This window comes from Ochotona princeps, chromosome 1 (assembly GCF_030435755.1).
Source record: "Ochotona princeps isolate mOchPri1 chromosome 1, mOchPri1.hap1, whole genome shotgun sequence".
In the NCBI taxonomy this organism is placed as follows: Eukaryota; Metazoa; Chordata; class Mammalia; order Lagomorpha; family Ochotonidae; genus Ochotona; species Ochotona princeps.
The window spans coordinates 78,440,918-78,456,633 of NC_080832.1; the positions used below are offsets into that span (position 1 = coordinate 78,440,918).

Here is a 15,716-nt window from a genome sequence, read left to right on the forward strand (position 1 = left end):
AAATCCGAGCGACGGAACAGAGTGTGGGTTGAGTCAGGTTCAGTCGCAACAAAAACCAATGCACAATACAGAATGCCAAGGTGAGGCTGCAGTGCCCAACCAGCACACGTGAGCACCAGGCAGGGAGGGGGCAGAGTTGGAAGGGGGAATATGGGGGGTGGTTTCCTTGCTGGACAGCTACTCCTACTGGAGAGTGTGAGCTGGGATGGGGGCAGACCAGACTAGGCAGGCTACAACACCTGTGTGCCTCATGTAGACTAGATCAGGGAAAAGCCAGGCTGGGCTGATTGTTCCTATAGGTGCAAACAAAATTAGAGTGGGTGAGGGATGTTTGGGCTTAGCCGCAGCATCAGCTGGCAGAAGCTGGCACTGGGGGCTAATTCTGTTAAGTCAAACCACAGAACCACCCGGAGAATGCATAATCTGGGAGTGGGAGTGGGAGTAGGAGAGGCCTGGGAGGCAAATAGTGGGCTCCTCCTGCATGGGTTACCACCCTCATGGAAGGGCACAAAAACTAGGACAGGGACAGGGGTGGCTAGATAGACACCCAACAACATCCGTGAGGGCTGGATAGTTGAGCTGGTTAGATGAAACTAAGCTTTAATAGCCATTGACATGTATGAGAGCAGAAGGAAATGCGGGACAGACTGGACTAGTCTGCTGCACTTACTGGCAAACCAGGGTAGGGGGTGGGCCTGGTGGGGGTTTTTGTGGGTCACTCCGACTAGGCTGCAGCTCCCACTGGTTTGTGTGAGGACCGAGTATGCTCTGGACTGCAACACCCATTGGTGCAGAACCATACTGGCCTGCAACACCCTTTGGTTCCAGTGGAAGTCGGGATTGAAAACAGAACCAACCCAGCAATTGCAACCACCAGCTGATCAGGGCAATGGACTGTGCCGGGCCCTGTACTTGCTAGAACATACAAGAATCTGGTCTGGGAACACCTCAGACAAAGTTTCTTTGGGGATCTTCCCAATTGTACTGCTGGACTCAGAACCCTAGCCATGAAAAGACAGAAGACAGAACAAGTCAATCAACCACCTCACCTGTATGTTGGCAGCGAAAATCTGGGCAAATGGAGACTGTATGATGGACTATGTCAATCAGTGGATTCTTCAACGACCTCATTGTGCTTGGAGTGGTGATACTGGCAGCGATTCATAACTGGTGAACTATCAAAACCACTTGAGCTGTATCTCAGAGCATGCCCCACATCCGGGACTTGGGGTGGGTGGGAGACTGGGTGGGGCTTCTCCCTCAATATCCCTCTTTACCTCAGATATATTAAGAAAATAATAGGAGAACCCAAGTATCTATGTAACTGTGTCACATAATACAATGTAATTACTGAAGTTAAATAATAAATAATTAAAAAAAAATAATATGGAAATAATAGTCCTACCTTCTTTCCTGTAGCCCTTGTACCTTTTTACCCTAATTAACTATGTAAATATTGTCAAAAATATAATAAAAAATGGAAAAAAAAGAAAGAGTTCCCAACATCTGTTTAGTTTTTGAACCCAAGACTGAATTGCAAAGTAATTTTCACCTGAGAGGAAGTATTTGCTTGTCCGTGCCTGCCAGCATGGGGGAAGTGAGCTAGAGGGATACTCCAACCCTTCCCTGTCTTTAAATTTCCCATTTCAGGAACAACAACAATAAAAGTCCTGTCTTGTTTTAACTGTATTGAGCCTTCTTCACAAGAAGATTATTATATTGCATATTGTTTTTGAACCAGGTAAATATTGTTCTGATGGAGCCTATTTTCAAATATCATGTTTTAGGTCATTTTGTTTTTGCCTTTTAAATGAATTGTTCTCTGCTGAGCAAGAGAGGTGAAGGTACAACAGTTACTAGAATGAGCTATTCTGAATTGCTATTTACATAGTTCCAGACCAGCAAGCCTTTTCAGAGTGTTTTTTCTTTGGGATGTGATGCATTTTGCTCCCTGCAGGTTTGCGCTGCCAAGCCTACAGAGCGAAGGCCCTGATTAAGACTTCTTGTTCTTACAGTGTGTAATAACTTCTGCACACTGGGACTGCATCCCATGTAGCGGACAAAATGGCCAATGAAACCTGGGTACACACTGTCCAAATTGGGAAATAAAGCAAGTAATAATGCTTAAAAATTGCTTCTTTGTTTCTTCCAGCCTATTGTAAAATTGATCCAAATAGCGGCATCTCTCCTCTCTGAAGATCACTTGCGTAATCTGCAGTGTTTGGAAGCACAGAGCAGTTTCCTGCTACCCAGCATCTTACACTGTGCATGATACCCCTTCATCCAGGTCTGGGAAACCAGCTACTGACATGATGCCATCTCTCTTTGAGACTCTAATTTTTTATTATATTTTTGACAATCTTTACATAGGTAATTACGGTAAAAAGGTTCAAGGGCTATAGGGAAGTGGGTAAGACTATTATGTCCCTATTGTTTCCTTTTTGTATCTGAGGCAAAGGGGGATATTGAGGGAGAAGCCCCACCCAGTCTCCCACCCACCCCAAGTCCCGGATGTGGGGCATGCTCTGAGATACAGCTCAAGTGGCTTTGATAGTTCACCAGTTATGAATCGCTGCCAGTATCGCCACTCCAAGCACGATGAGGTCGTTGAAGAATCCACTGATTGACATAGTCCATCATACAGTCTCCGTTTGTCCAGTATTTTGCTGCCAACATACAGGTGAGGTGGTTGATTGACGTGTTCTTTCTTCTGTCTTTTCTTGGCTAGGGTTCTGAGTCCACAGTACAATTGGGAAGATCCCCAAAGAAACTTTGTCTGAGGTGTTCCCAGACCAGATTCTTGTATGTTCTAGCAAGTACAGGGCCCGGCACAGTCCATTGCCCTGATCAGCTGGTGGTTGCAATTGCTGGGTTGGTTCTGTTTTCAGTCCCAATTTTCACCCAAAGGACACAGCCCCCGAACCCAGGCAGGCCAGGGACAGCTCACCCGTGCACATGGTGGCTGGAGTCGGGATCCAAGCAAGACGCTCCATCCTGCGGCCCACCAGCAGCCGGGAAGCTGCTGGAAGTTTAAACCCCCGAGACTCTAAATTAAAAGTACAGAACTTGAGCTGAACTTTCTCAGATCCACCCTTGACATCCCCCCTGCTTGGCTGGACAAGTCTTGCCAGTCCCAGCTCACACCCAGAGGAACTCGCTCACCTGAACCCTGAACTTGATCCTTACTCTGCTTCTTGTATCCAGGCCAAGCTTACTGGCAGCAACAGGTGGAGTTCTGCTTCTTATTCCCTCCCATTTAGAACTAAATTAATCTTTCAATTGAAGCTAGTTTGGTTTTTATCTGCTTTCTGAGAAATGACACATATCATCCAATCCCAGTTGAAAAATTCCTTCTCAGATCTAGAATGATGTGCACCTTCAAAAAAATATAATGGAAACCAATATCTTCTTGTCATCTCTTGTTGGTTCTTAGAGGCCTCTGAACCTGCATGCTGCAGCTACTCTCTCTTTTCTGAGAACCTTTGGAGCTCATGAGGGGCAGCATACTCAAATGACAGGAAGCTGCTGTGCTTGGAAGACTGAGGCAGTGTTTGATGGGGAGTATGCAATGCGTGACCAAAGCCTTGAAGTCTGGTTGCCTGGGGTGCAATTACCACATTAGACAATGAATGTGAGTAGAAGGAAGAAGGCTCTGTTCAGGCCTCTGTGTCACGCTCAGTGTGCTGTTATTCAGCTGCTGCTGGGGAGAAAAGTAGCAGCTCCAGACATGCAGCCTCCTGGGTTACAGAAACTCCAAGCTTTGCCAACCCACAGCTGCCGAAAGGTGCGGTGCTCACAGAACTGCGTGCATGCTTTGATTTAGAGCTCTGTATTTAATATCAGGCGTCCAAGAAGTCACAAATGTGAGTCAATGCATTTGGAAACCTTTGTTTTCAAAATGATTTGTAAGGCTCTTTTCTTTTCCAGTCTTGTATTTTAAAAAGACATTGTAGATGACCAAGTCTTTTTGCCATAAACTCTCAGGGCGAAAGTGAATTACTGGCCAACTGCTAATAGTCAAAGAAAGACCAGCATATAAATAGGTGCAGCGAATTAGCAGCCTCAGTGCTGCAGCCTAAAGGGCTGCTATTAAACTGCTTAACCTCAACTTGAACCTGTCTTTCATTCTTAACATAGCTGTGTGAAATATTTACACTCATATTTTCACCCTAACAATTTTCTCCCCTCTTTACGAAAGAAGCAATTGATGCAATTCTATGACAACAACAACAAAAATGTGAGTTATTGGATGTAGATGCCAAATTTTAAAATGCCATTCAGAACCAAAAAATACAATGACCTTATAATTTTAAGAAATAACTTATTGTGGTTTTAAAACAATACATAGGCCCTCTAAGGAAGCTGACATAGTTACAATACTACATTAAAGCTAGTAAATACAACACTGCTGAGTTAACACTGTGAGCATCTCTGTTGATACGGTTTTCTTTCCATTTATAAGTCAAAGCTCATATTGGGCAAGAAGTAGAATGAAAGAAAAGTATTTCTGGGCTGGTGTTGTGGTGCAATAAAGACCTGCATCTCATAAGAACTGGTGCTAGTCTTGACTTCTTTGCTTCCGATCCAGCTCCCTGCAGATGTGCCTGAGAAGAACTTGGAGAACACCCTGTGTGCTTAGGTCCTTGACCCCACATGAGACTCAGGGGGAGTTCCTGGTTGCTGACTGTGGCGTGGACTGTATGGATATATGGGCCATTTGGGGAGTGAACCAGCAAATGGAAGATTTCTCTCCGTCATTTCAAATAAATAAAGCTTAAAAAAAAGCATTTCTGTAATATTTGCATTAACCACCAGCAAGAAAATTAGATTAAAAACAATAACAATGATCTCCAAGAAAATAAAGTTAAATAAAGTTTTTAGGAAAAAATATTTGATGACTGTTTTTTGTGGATGTTATCATTGCATCTTTAAATAAAAGGGTGGTTTTAACTTGAGGGCTATTATAAGTAGCTAAAAAAAAAAGCGTACTGATAGAGAAGAAAAGGAAAAAGTATTGATAAGAATAACAAGGAGTAATCATATAGTACATGATAGAATTCACTTACAAATTGTGGATTTTGCTTTACATTCACGAATGTCTATGTTCAATGGCTGTTTTGTGCTACTTGATTTTAAATATTATTTATTGTGTTACTGGAATGAATCATATTATCTGATTATATAACACCCAACAGGGTTGTTCATATATTCAGCATTCTTAACACAGGTCACTAAAATATATTTTGCCTGCATATATGCATTGAGTCTATGCATTCAAGTCATTTTGTTTAAATTGCTTCTCTCGGGCCCGGCGGCATGGCCTAGCAGATAAGTCCTCGCCTTGAACGCCCCGGGATCCCATATAGGCGCCGGTTCTAATCCCAGCAGCTCCACTTCCCATCCAGCTCCCTGCTTGTGACCTGGGAAGGCAGTCGAGGACGGCCCAAGGCTTTGGGACCCTGCACCCGTGTGGGAGACCTGGAAGGGTTTCCTGGTTCCTGGCATCGGATCGGCACGCACCGGCCCGTTGCGGCTCACTTGTGGAGTGAATCATCGGATGGAAGATCTTCCTCTCTGTCTCCCCTCCTCTCTGTATATCCGGTTTTCCAATAATAATAAAATCTTTAAAAAAAAAAAATTGCATCTCTCCAATTGGTGTTGTGTGGGGAGGGTCAAGGAAAATAATATGAGTGCCTGGATAATTCTCAAGGTTTTGAATCATTCAAAAGAGAAACTATAAGGTACCCTAGATATAATTTGATAGAATTTTATAGTCATGAAAAAAGAAAAGTATCCAGTAGATGTGATACCAAGAATAAGATCATAGTCTATAAGTTTTTAATCAATCAGTCATGTTTAATGTTCCCTCTGTATGTGAAGATATCTTTTCCCAATGATATTATCATTGCAGTAAAAAGACTCACCTCTCCATTTGGCAAAGCTCAATAAAATTGCCTTTTGTCAAATGTATTTTGAATCTTCCAGATAACTAAGGAAATGCCCACATGCTTTCAATGTGGTCTGAGACACAGCAGATCGGAGTCACAGTTTTTAGATGTTGGATCTTGGAATACACAGCACCAAATTGATTGTACTAGGTCCTCAACCCAAACCTATCACCTTCCTGCAGAGGTTGGGGGTTATGCTGCTTTGAAGAGATGAAGTTGGGAAGATGGTGTTTATCAAGTTCCCATGTCTTTGCCCACAATCCCTATTTCTCCACACTTAATCTTAGCAAAAAGGTCGAGAAGTGATTGCCCTTATTCTTTCTGTTTCCACACCTCTGTTCCTCTATGGTGATGGGTTTCATGGTAGCTAACAGGTCACCTGCTTGGCTAGTTGTTCACAAGTCTGCTCTGAGCCACCTTCTTTTGTAAACCCATATATGCAACTGGGGTGTCAGTCCGGCTGTTCAGGGCTGGGCACAGTCACCTGTGGATGGGTGGGGACACGTATATGTGGCTACTTGTAGATGTGTGCTGATGGCTTTGTGTGTATGCCTGCCATAATGAACATAGAGTTAAAATCTCTCATAGCTCCACCATAGGGAGGGTAGGTGGCTGTTCCTTGCGAATTTCTCATTATCACTGTGAGTAATGGAGTTATAAACCACAGATGACTCCAAGGTATTCCCTGTTGGAATCCATCTGCTTGTCCTGGGCCCTAATTCCTGGGAATAAACACTGGAAATACATATTTTGAGCCAACCATGTAAGCACAGACTCAGTAGTTCTAAAAGTATTTAGGGAAAAACAGTTTGGACTGTATGACAGGGTTAGAAGCCCTGACTCTCAACCTCGTTCTGGAGTTTCTTCAAGAGAGGACATTGTGATCAGCAAACACATGGCCTCGGGTCATATCACCTTTATTTATTTATTTATTTACTTATTTATTTGTTTGTTTGTTTGTTTATTTTGCAGAAACCACCTCAGCCAACTTTATTGCAACTGTCATCCAAAAAAAATTGTAAAAAGTGTTGTTTTAAAAAATGTCTTCTTGCGAGCTGCTGACACGACCTCCAGCCTGGGGAGGGAGGTGAGGTGACAAAGTCAGGACTGAAGGTCAGAATTCCTCACAGACCTGGAGAAGAGGGACACACTGGGCCTGCTGCAGCCCCTGTCACTCCCAGCCCCTGTCCCCAGGCCTGCTCTTAAACAGAAAGGAGATATGTGACATCCTTGACACGTGTCCAGGAACGTGGTGCGGGGCGCACACAGCAGGCAGCTAGCTGACCCAGGGGGGCTAAGGCCTGGCCCCCTGCTTTTTGGCTGACAGGATGGGGCACAGCTCAGCATCCTCCCCGTCACTCTCTTCTTCCTCACTCTCCTCTTCTTCGGAGTCATCATTGCTTATGGTAACAATCTTGTGCCGCCCAGTGAAGCGCACAAGGCCGGAGCACGACTTCAGGCGGAAGGTGACAGGTGATTGGAGCTGGAAGTCACCCAGGCTGAGCATGGACTGACAGGACAACCTGAGGTTGGCCACAGGGACTGCAGTCTCCTGGTGGTCATGGCTCTGGGCCACCACTTCTACCACGCTACACTCCTCCTTGGCCCCCTCAGTGAGACAGAGCATGATCAGTACCAGCACGTGCTCTGCGTCCTCCTCTTGCTCCACCTTGAAGACGAAAGAGCGTGTCTGCCCGGAGAGCTAGCAGCCGGAGAAGAAATTGTCCATAGTGACTGGGGCAGGGATGCGAGGAGCCCCGACACTCCCGGGGGCCTTGACTCTCCTGACTCAAGATGGCCCCATATCACCATAAATTAGGATGTAATTACTATCCTGGCAGTCTACCTCTTGCCAAGAATAAACAGGTGGGTATAGCTGGCAGAAGTGATCCCTTTGTTTAGCTCAGAAAGAACCTGGCACTGTCCTCATAATGGTTGGCAACTCCCAGAAGCCCCAGTCATCAGGTAATTGCTTGACTGTGACTGGATTAGTTTTAGGGGCCAGAAGTACTTGATAAGAAAAGGGATATAGCACTTGAAACTCATTATCTTCCTGCTGCATTTGGCATCTTAGTAAAATTAAGACTAGGGTCACATTAAAATTTTAATGAAGAGAAATTTTCACCTGAGCCTTAATCAGAGATCAGATTCCTACCCTCCACACTTCTCCCTTTTCCCACACAGCTTTCCCCTAGAAATTGGTGGGCATTCACCATGCAGTGAGGACAGCACAGGTGTGGAAAAGAAAGTCTGAGAGTTAAACCTACTAGACCAGGAAAACAAGCAATTATCTGAAAAATTCTGACCCCTAATCTTTTGTGTACTGCACTGCTGAAAAAACTTAGGTGAAAATGGGGCTTCTCCTAAATTGTTTCAAAATTGCTTCAATTTCCTTCTTTGCTGGTTTAGATTTTCTTGCATTGTGCTTTTTCAGCTGAAAGGCTGTTCAAACACGAACGAGGATAGACATTGTCCTTGTGTCAATAGGGTGGGCGTGGGTTCTCTGGGAGATTAGTGTGATTGCATATGTTTTTCTGCTCACTGATCACAGCTCTCAAACATTCCCAGAATGCTGATGCTGGCAATCTGGGGAAGGATCAGCTGGAGCGCCAAAGAAAACTGCTTCAGAGAAGAGAGCCTGGTGAAGATGGAGCAGAATGTGCTCAGACACACTTGGCTCCTCTACTGGCTTCCCATAGAGAAGAACTCCTGTAAATTCTTTCACTTTTAGGTCTGTTCTTGGGGCCATGAGAGGATAAGCTCAATAGCATTATTGTAGTTTAGACCGAAGCAGCTACCGTGAGTGAGAAATACAAGCAGTGAATATTTAATTTTCCTTCTATCCCATATAGGAAGCATTGCCACACCTCCTTGTCTTCCCGTTGTGTGATATAATTACTGATATCATCCTAACTGTCCCGGTTGGAATGATAAATTAAGTAGCTGAACTACGCCCAAATAAAGTTGATGTCTGAACTTGGTCTTTGGCAATGAACTTTGCCAGTGAACTTTACTGTCTTTTCCAGTGAAGGCAAAGAGGAGAATTTACTAAAAGGGTGCAGAGTTGGTTTACAGAACAGCCAGACACGAGGGACCAGAACTCAGGAACTGAAGTTGTGATTTTTCTCTTTGGGGTGGCATGTTCTCTTGATTGCTCCTCTCTGCACATCTGTTTCTGTTTGCCTCTTTGTTTTAGAAGAATAGTTTCTGCTGCTTTGGCATGCATGTGGCCATCATTATCTCCAGGTTTATACCACCTTCATTTCACAAGTTCAGCAGATACTGACTAAAATCAGTTCTGTAATTCTGACATCCAATTCCCTGAGTAAAATAATTCCTATTTTATTTTTCACACCCACAAGTGGCTTCCAAATATAATGTCTTGAATCTGTTATCTGCCTATGGTTAAGTCAGCTATGTCTGGAGAGTGTCGTGTGGTTTGCTCATCGATGAACATATCTCTGTGAATATTGCTTCTGAGAAAGGACCATGAGACAGTGCTTTCGTAAGGGGCATTGGGGGAAAAATAGATGGTTGATGGAGGGACAGATGGCTTCTCTTACTTTCTCTTTTGCTCTCCTCCATTCTTGCCTCCTCTCCTCTCCTCTCCTCCCTTCCTCTCCCTTCCCTTCCTTTCTCTTCTAGTCCCATCTCTTCTTTTTTTCGTTTTAAAATTCTGTTTATTTTAAGAATGAAATAGCAGAGAGAAAAAGGAGAGACAGAGAAATAGAAGGAGGAGAGAGAAAGAGAGAGGAAGAGAGAAATCTTAACACCTTCAAACAGTCACGACAGACAGCATGGACCAGGACACAGCAGAAGCCTGGAACTCTGTCTAGGTCTTCCGCATGGATGGAAGGGGCCCAGGTATTTGAGTGATCATCCACTGCTCGCCAGGTTCATTAGTGTAAAGATTGGATCCAAAGTGTAGCATCAGAGACTCTAACCAGTGGTCAATAAAGGGAGCAGTGTTTTGAGCCAGTGTCACAAGCAGTAGCTTAACCAACTGCAGTCCAGTACAAGTTCCCCAAATGGCTGCTTTTTGCAGCTCTTGCTCTCTCACATGCTGACACACAACTGAGGAATTTTCCCATGTTACTCAATAAGAATGATGTCTCTGCCAGAATTCAACCAACTCTCTGCTTGTTACTTTTTCTTGGTACTTAGTTTCCTCCATGCCAATTACATCTAAGCTACACGTGTTTGTTCAACTCTAGCATTCATTTTGCCACAGGCTTCTCAGGGACAGAGCGTCATAACTCTGTACTTCTCAAACTTTTGTAACAAAATGGCCTTTATCATGGAGGGAATTCTTGTCATAGGGCCTGAGATTAAAGCACAAAGCAAATGTGAAGTGTCTTTTAATCGCAGCTCAAGTTGCATTTTATAAAAGATTAGTGCTTGCTTTGATATAACACCTGTCAAATTTTGGAAAGAAACTACCATTACCAAACAATGTACATGAGTCTCCTAGATTGAGTATCCCAGGCACCTTGCCATATAACTGCAGGCTTATGCGCACTCGGTTTGATGAGCATCGATTTAACTCAGTGAAAAGAAAACAGAAATAGCGGAAATTTAAGCACTGCAATAAGTCAAGACAAGCCTATTTTGTAGATGAAGATCTGCTTTTGGCTGCTCTGACAGAACATTTGACCATCTGTGCTAACTGAGATAATAGTCATCCTTTGTCTCCCTGGAGCTAGATCCAGCTTCGACCTGGGTATTCCTCGCAAACCTCCAACTAATGAGCTCCAGTATCTTGATGAAATTACTAGATCCTCCTTTGTCTCAGTTTCCTTATTTCTGTATCAGACAAAGCAATAATGGATAGTGTGGGAAATGAGTGAGAAACCATATATGAACTATCTGGTATGCTGTTTCACACATCTTGTTTCTCCTCTTAGCTTTTTTTCATATGACTTAGATTAGATTCATAATGTACAAAAAAAGTCATGCTCACTACCCTCATGGAGCTTCCAGTTTAGTCCTGGAAAGTGGAATTGGACTACACGGCCCCACACAAAAAAATGTGATATTTATGAGGGGTGAAGATATTTTAGAAGGAAAGATGGAGGGTTACCAGAGGAGAACTGGGAGTGCTTTAAGAACTCAAAGAGTTTCAGAGCATATGCTAGTGCAGCTGGAGTTAACAAGATCATGGAGGGAAGACACTGTAGTCAGAGGTACAGCACAGACAAAGGCTAGTTTTCGAGCCTCACCTAATTGAGTTGTAGAAATTTCCAGTATGGATGATGCACAGATACTGAGGGGAATGGCCTGACACAAGAGCCATTTGAGAAGCTGGGTTTTCACTGGGAGAGCATGAGAAAGCTGTGTGAAGTCCTAAGCTTGGGAGAATCATACTAAGTTTTTCATTCCCAAAATGGTCACTCAGTGTGAAGGTTGGTTTAGAGAGACACAAGAGGATTCATGGGGAGACCATTCAACAGTATTACAGCGACTAAGCAAGACATAAGACCAGTTTGGACTAGGCTGCTACCTACAATAATTGATGGACTCAAAGGGTATTTAAGAGTAAAAGAGACTAAACTTTTGAGTAGTTCAGCAAGGGAATAGGTGGTTGAAAAGATGGCCTTTCACTTTTTCAGTGCTATGGTTACAAAAACAGTAGTGACAGAGAATGCTTGAGACAAAGCAGATTAGCAAAGGGAAAGGGATAAGTTTAATTTCACACATGGACCATCTAGGGACTGATGAGATTTCCAAATAGAGATGTTTGAGAATTAACAGTAATGTCAGGAACTTATGTATCAGGTTTTGTTCCAACTACGTTGTGCATATGAATTACTTTATTCTTTATGGCAACTCTTTGTTGTTGGTATTATTGATCTCATTTTACAGAGAAGAAAATGGGGACACCAGAGGTTAGATAATATTCTCAGGGTCACAAAAGGAGAGCTTTTAACAAGCAAATCTGGAGCCAAGAAGAAAGGTTTGTACCAGTTATGAGAATGCTCGTCGAGCCATACCTAAGGGAAAAGAATGTTCCAGGAGAGTATAAAACAAAGAGCTGAAAACTGGGATAGAAAAGCTATCCACAGTCTATAAATAAAGCCAAGAGGATGTCTGCTTATCATTTTAATATCATCTTTAGTCATTGTTTATCAAGGCCACTCACGAATTATTTAATTTCTTAGGAAATTATACCAGTCTTAACTTTGTTTTTTCCTATTAATTAAGGGCTTTGATTCCATGGAGCTCCCTGTATTTATACATTTGTGCCTCTCATATGGATGCAAATGATTTTATCCTGTAGAAGACTTAGCAAATTTCTGAAGGTTAAAGCTAGTGGGAACATTACCCATTTTGTTACCCAAACAACAATCTTATTTTTTCTTCTCTTAAGAGGACTACATAAACCTCAGTTTCTTAACTTTTGTTAAAATTAGATTTATTATTTTGCTGTTTCCATCATTAATTAATGAATTGGATAAATCCCTTGACACATGTTTATTCTCTTTCTTTTTTTATTTAATTTCGTTTTATGACACAATTTCATAGGCTCTGGGATTCCCCCAACCTCTCCCCTCCCCCCCATGACGGATTCCTCCACATTGTTGCAGTAGTACAGTTCAAATCCAGTCATGGTTCTTTCATTGCAGGCATGCACCATGCGTAGAGTCCAGCATCTTATTGTCCAGATAAATTCAAGTTTCTTGGGGAGACCATCTCTGGTCTGAAAGCAGAGCTGGCAGAATATCATCCTGATCAATTAAAAGCCACAACATAACATCAACAATAATTTACAACATTATGGAGTTAATTGACAATGGTATTGAGTGACCAATATGTTAGAAAATGCAAGTTCTTAACCACATCCTGTGACTACTTCACTGACATTTCATTTTTAGTTTATACACAACCAACTGCTATACACCTTAAAATGGTTATAGGGTACTATTCAGCTGTCTCGTTTCTATTTTCATTTTTATATTTAACAGTTTATAGTATTGTAGCATACTTTTTACTGAACTTGGTGAATTTTAGGAAAGTCCAAACTGGCTTATAACTCTAACCAGGCATATGTTAACAATCAAGGTACAAAACAGTTTTAGGAAAGGTGTGTAGAGAAATTTTCAACACCTTAGTGAGGAGTAACTAATATTTGTGTCCTACCTAGTACGGTATATGTGAGTCCAAGCTGACCGTTTCCTGTTTCTAAGCTTTCCTTATTGGTCTCTGTCTATCTAATCTACGTTTAATTTGGGGGGCGGGGCCCACCAGAGCAACCCTGATGGTCATTGCAAGACAGGGTGGGGATCCAAAGTTGGAACTAAGCAAGGACCAGAGAAAGCTCCCCTCCCGAGTCCCAAGGAAGTTTACTGTTCTTCTGTTCCTGAGAACCACTCAGGGCTCCCAGCTATTGTTCTGATAACATTAAATCCTGTGAGGAAGGATCTGGGCATCTTCCATCCCATGTGGGTGATCTGAAATGGAGTGGATGACCTCAGAGTTCTTGGCCTACGAGAACAGTCCAATTCCCAGTGGTCTCCTTGGCAATTGGGATATAGCCCTTGGTGCCCGTACTGATAGTCCTAGGTGAGGATCCAGGAGTCTCCAGGATTGGGAAACAAGCCTCCTCCTGTCCACTTGCTCCACTCCAGGGTCCCCCCCTGCTCTGGGCATTTGAGCTCCTGTTAAGAGGTTGTCAGGATCGCTCTTGATTCCCCCTGTATGCCTTTATAGGTTTGCTAATGTCTAATGCTGATTCGAGTCTGTTGTCTGTAAGTTACCTGTTATATTCTTGGTAGGTTATATTTAACGTATTCCTCACACATTCTAAGGTGGAAGATTTCTCTGCTCTCCCGACCCATTATGGAATAACATAGGGTATTGAAAGTATATTAGGTTCTTCAGTTCTTTGATGTAGATCATAAGCAATCTGACTCACACTGATTGTTGGTTCATTGGTCACATCACAATATCTTATTGCATGTGATACAGGCTGTTTGATGTTAAAATAACTTCTAAAAATTTCTCTACGGAAGAACCAGGGCTTAGAAATATTCAGTATGCTTTGGGAAAACCATTTTACTGTAGACACAAATCTAACTACTGCTACTGAGTCCATATTTTTCCTTCTTTTCATTTCCTTCAAAATGTATTATTGGAAAATTGCTTGGTATAAGGCATTGTGCAAAGCTCAGAGGGACTGACATAGGAAAATAATATTTATGAAGTACTTGCGGTCAAAGAGAAACTAGAGACAAATCATCAAGAACCTGTAATATGACAAATGCCACTCAGGAAGAAACATATGAAGCACACAGGAGGGCTTGATCCCCAGCCTTCAATGACTAAGGGGACTTTGGTAGGTGGAAATGAGAACAAAGAAATTACATGAGCAAAATTGAGACAGAGCAGAAGAAGATATCACAAGGACTTTTGTTAACATTTTGATGACATTCAAATACCCTTTAGTTTGGCCCTCTCCACTCAGCCAGTTTTGGTTCTTGGGAGTGATGCTGTATGGGCACCAAACTTGCTCACAGAGTTTCCTGTCTTCTTTGCAAAGACTCAGAAAATGTTCACAGTCATGACATTTCCTGTGACTCCGACCCTCTAGGGGATTTGAATTTATTAATTATAGTTACTGAATCCCTTCAATGTTGTTGCAGGCCTGATGTCTGCTATGATCTGAATGTTTGCATCCCTTTCAAGTTCCAGTTAAATCCTAGTCTTCAATATCATGCCAGTAGGAGTTGGGTGGTTGGGAGGTGATTACATTATGATGAGGGTGGAGTCTCATGCAGAAATCAGCGCCTTTCCCAAGGGAACCCCAGAAAGCTCCCCTTTTCCTTCCACCATGTGAGGGCACATCTGGAAGTCACCACCTATGAACTAGAAAGCAGACCCTCATAGCACCAACTTGTCAACACCTTGAACTCAGACTTCCTAGCATCTAGAATGATGAGAAATAAATTTTTGTTGTTACAAATTACTCATTTTTAGAAATTTTGTTATGGCATCTCTAATGCACAAATACTGCATCCATATGGGATTCTGAGTCTTAAATTAAAATTCAACCTTGATTGTTGAAAAATATTAGTAACTATGAAAGAAGACAAGTAAAGATTAGTTGCCTGGGTGTCTGGAATGTTTGTTTTGAAGAGGTGGCTTTGAAACTTATGCATAAAATAGACAAAGCAATGCAAAAGTCACTTCTAAAGTGATATTCCTGGGATTGGTAAAGCCAGTTACGCTTCTCTCTGTAACTCCAGCATCCCATATGGACATTTGTTTGAGTCTCAGCTGCACCATTTCCAATTAAACTCTTTGCTAATGGCCTAAGAAAAGCAATGGAAGATGGCCTGCAGGCTTGAATTCCTGCAACCATGCAAAAGACCCAGCTGAAGCTCCTGGCTCCTAGCTTCATCCTGGCCCAGTTCTGGATGTTGCAAATATTTGAGGAGTGAACTAGCAGATAAAAGACTTCTCTCTTGTTCTCTCTTTCTCTCTCTTGACCACTCCCACGCACACCCATCACTCTGACTTTCAAGTAAACAAATTAATGTTCCCAAAATTTGTTAAGCCAATTCTGGAAAATTCAGCAAAAGCAGTCCCTTCCTGTGTACAAAAGGGCCTTTACTTAGTACCGCATGTTGTGCTAGTCCCAGTTACCCTATCATGCTGTGTTCTCAAAATGGCCCAGTAGGATTTGCGCCTTTCACTTTACAAAAGTGCAAAGGGGCTTTCAGAAAGCATAAGTATACTGTCAAAGGACAGTAAATTAGGTTCTTAACTCAG

The 15,716-nt window shown here is 42.6% G+C and overlaps 1 pseudogene; it reads right to left on the reverse strand.

Moving 5' to 3' along the window:
* Positions 1 to 6,962: 6,962 nt before the first annotated feature.
* Positions 6,963 to 10,483, reverse strand: LOC101516813 (nucleoplasmin-3-like; annotated as a pseudogene).
* Between the last annotated feature and the right edge of the window lie 5,233 nt (positions 10,484 to 15,716).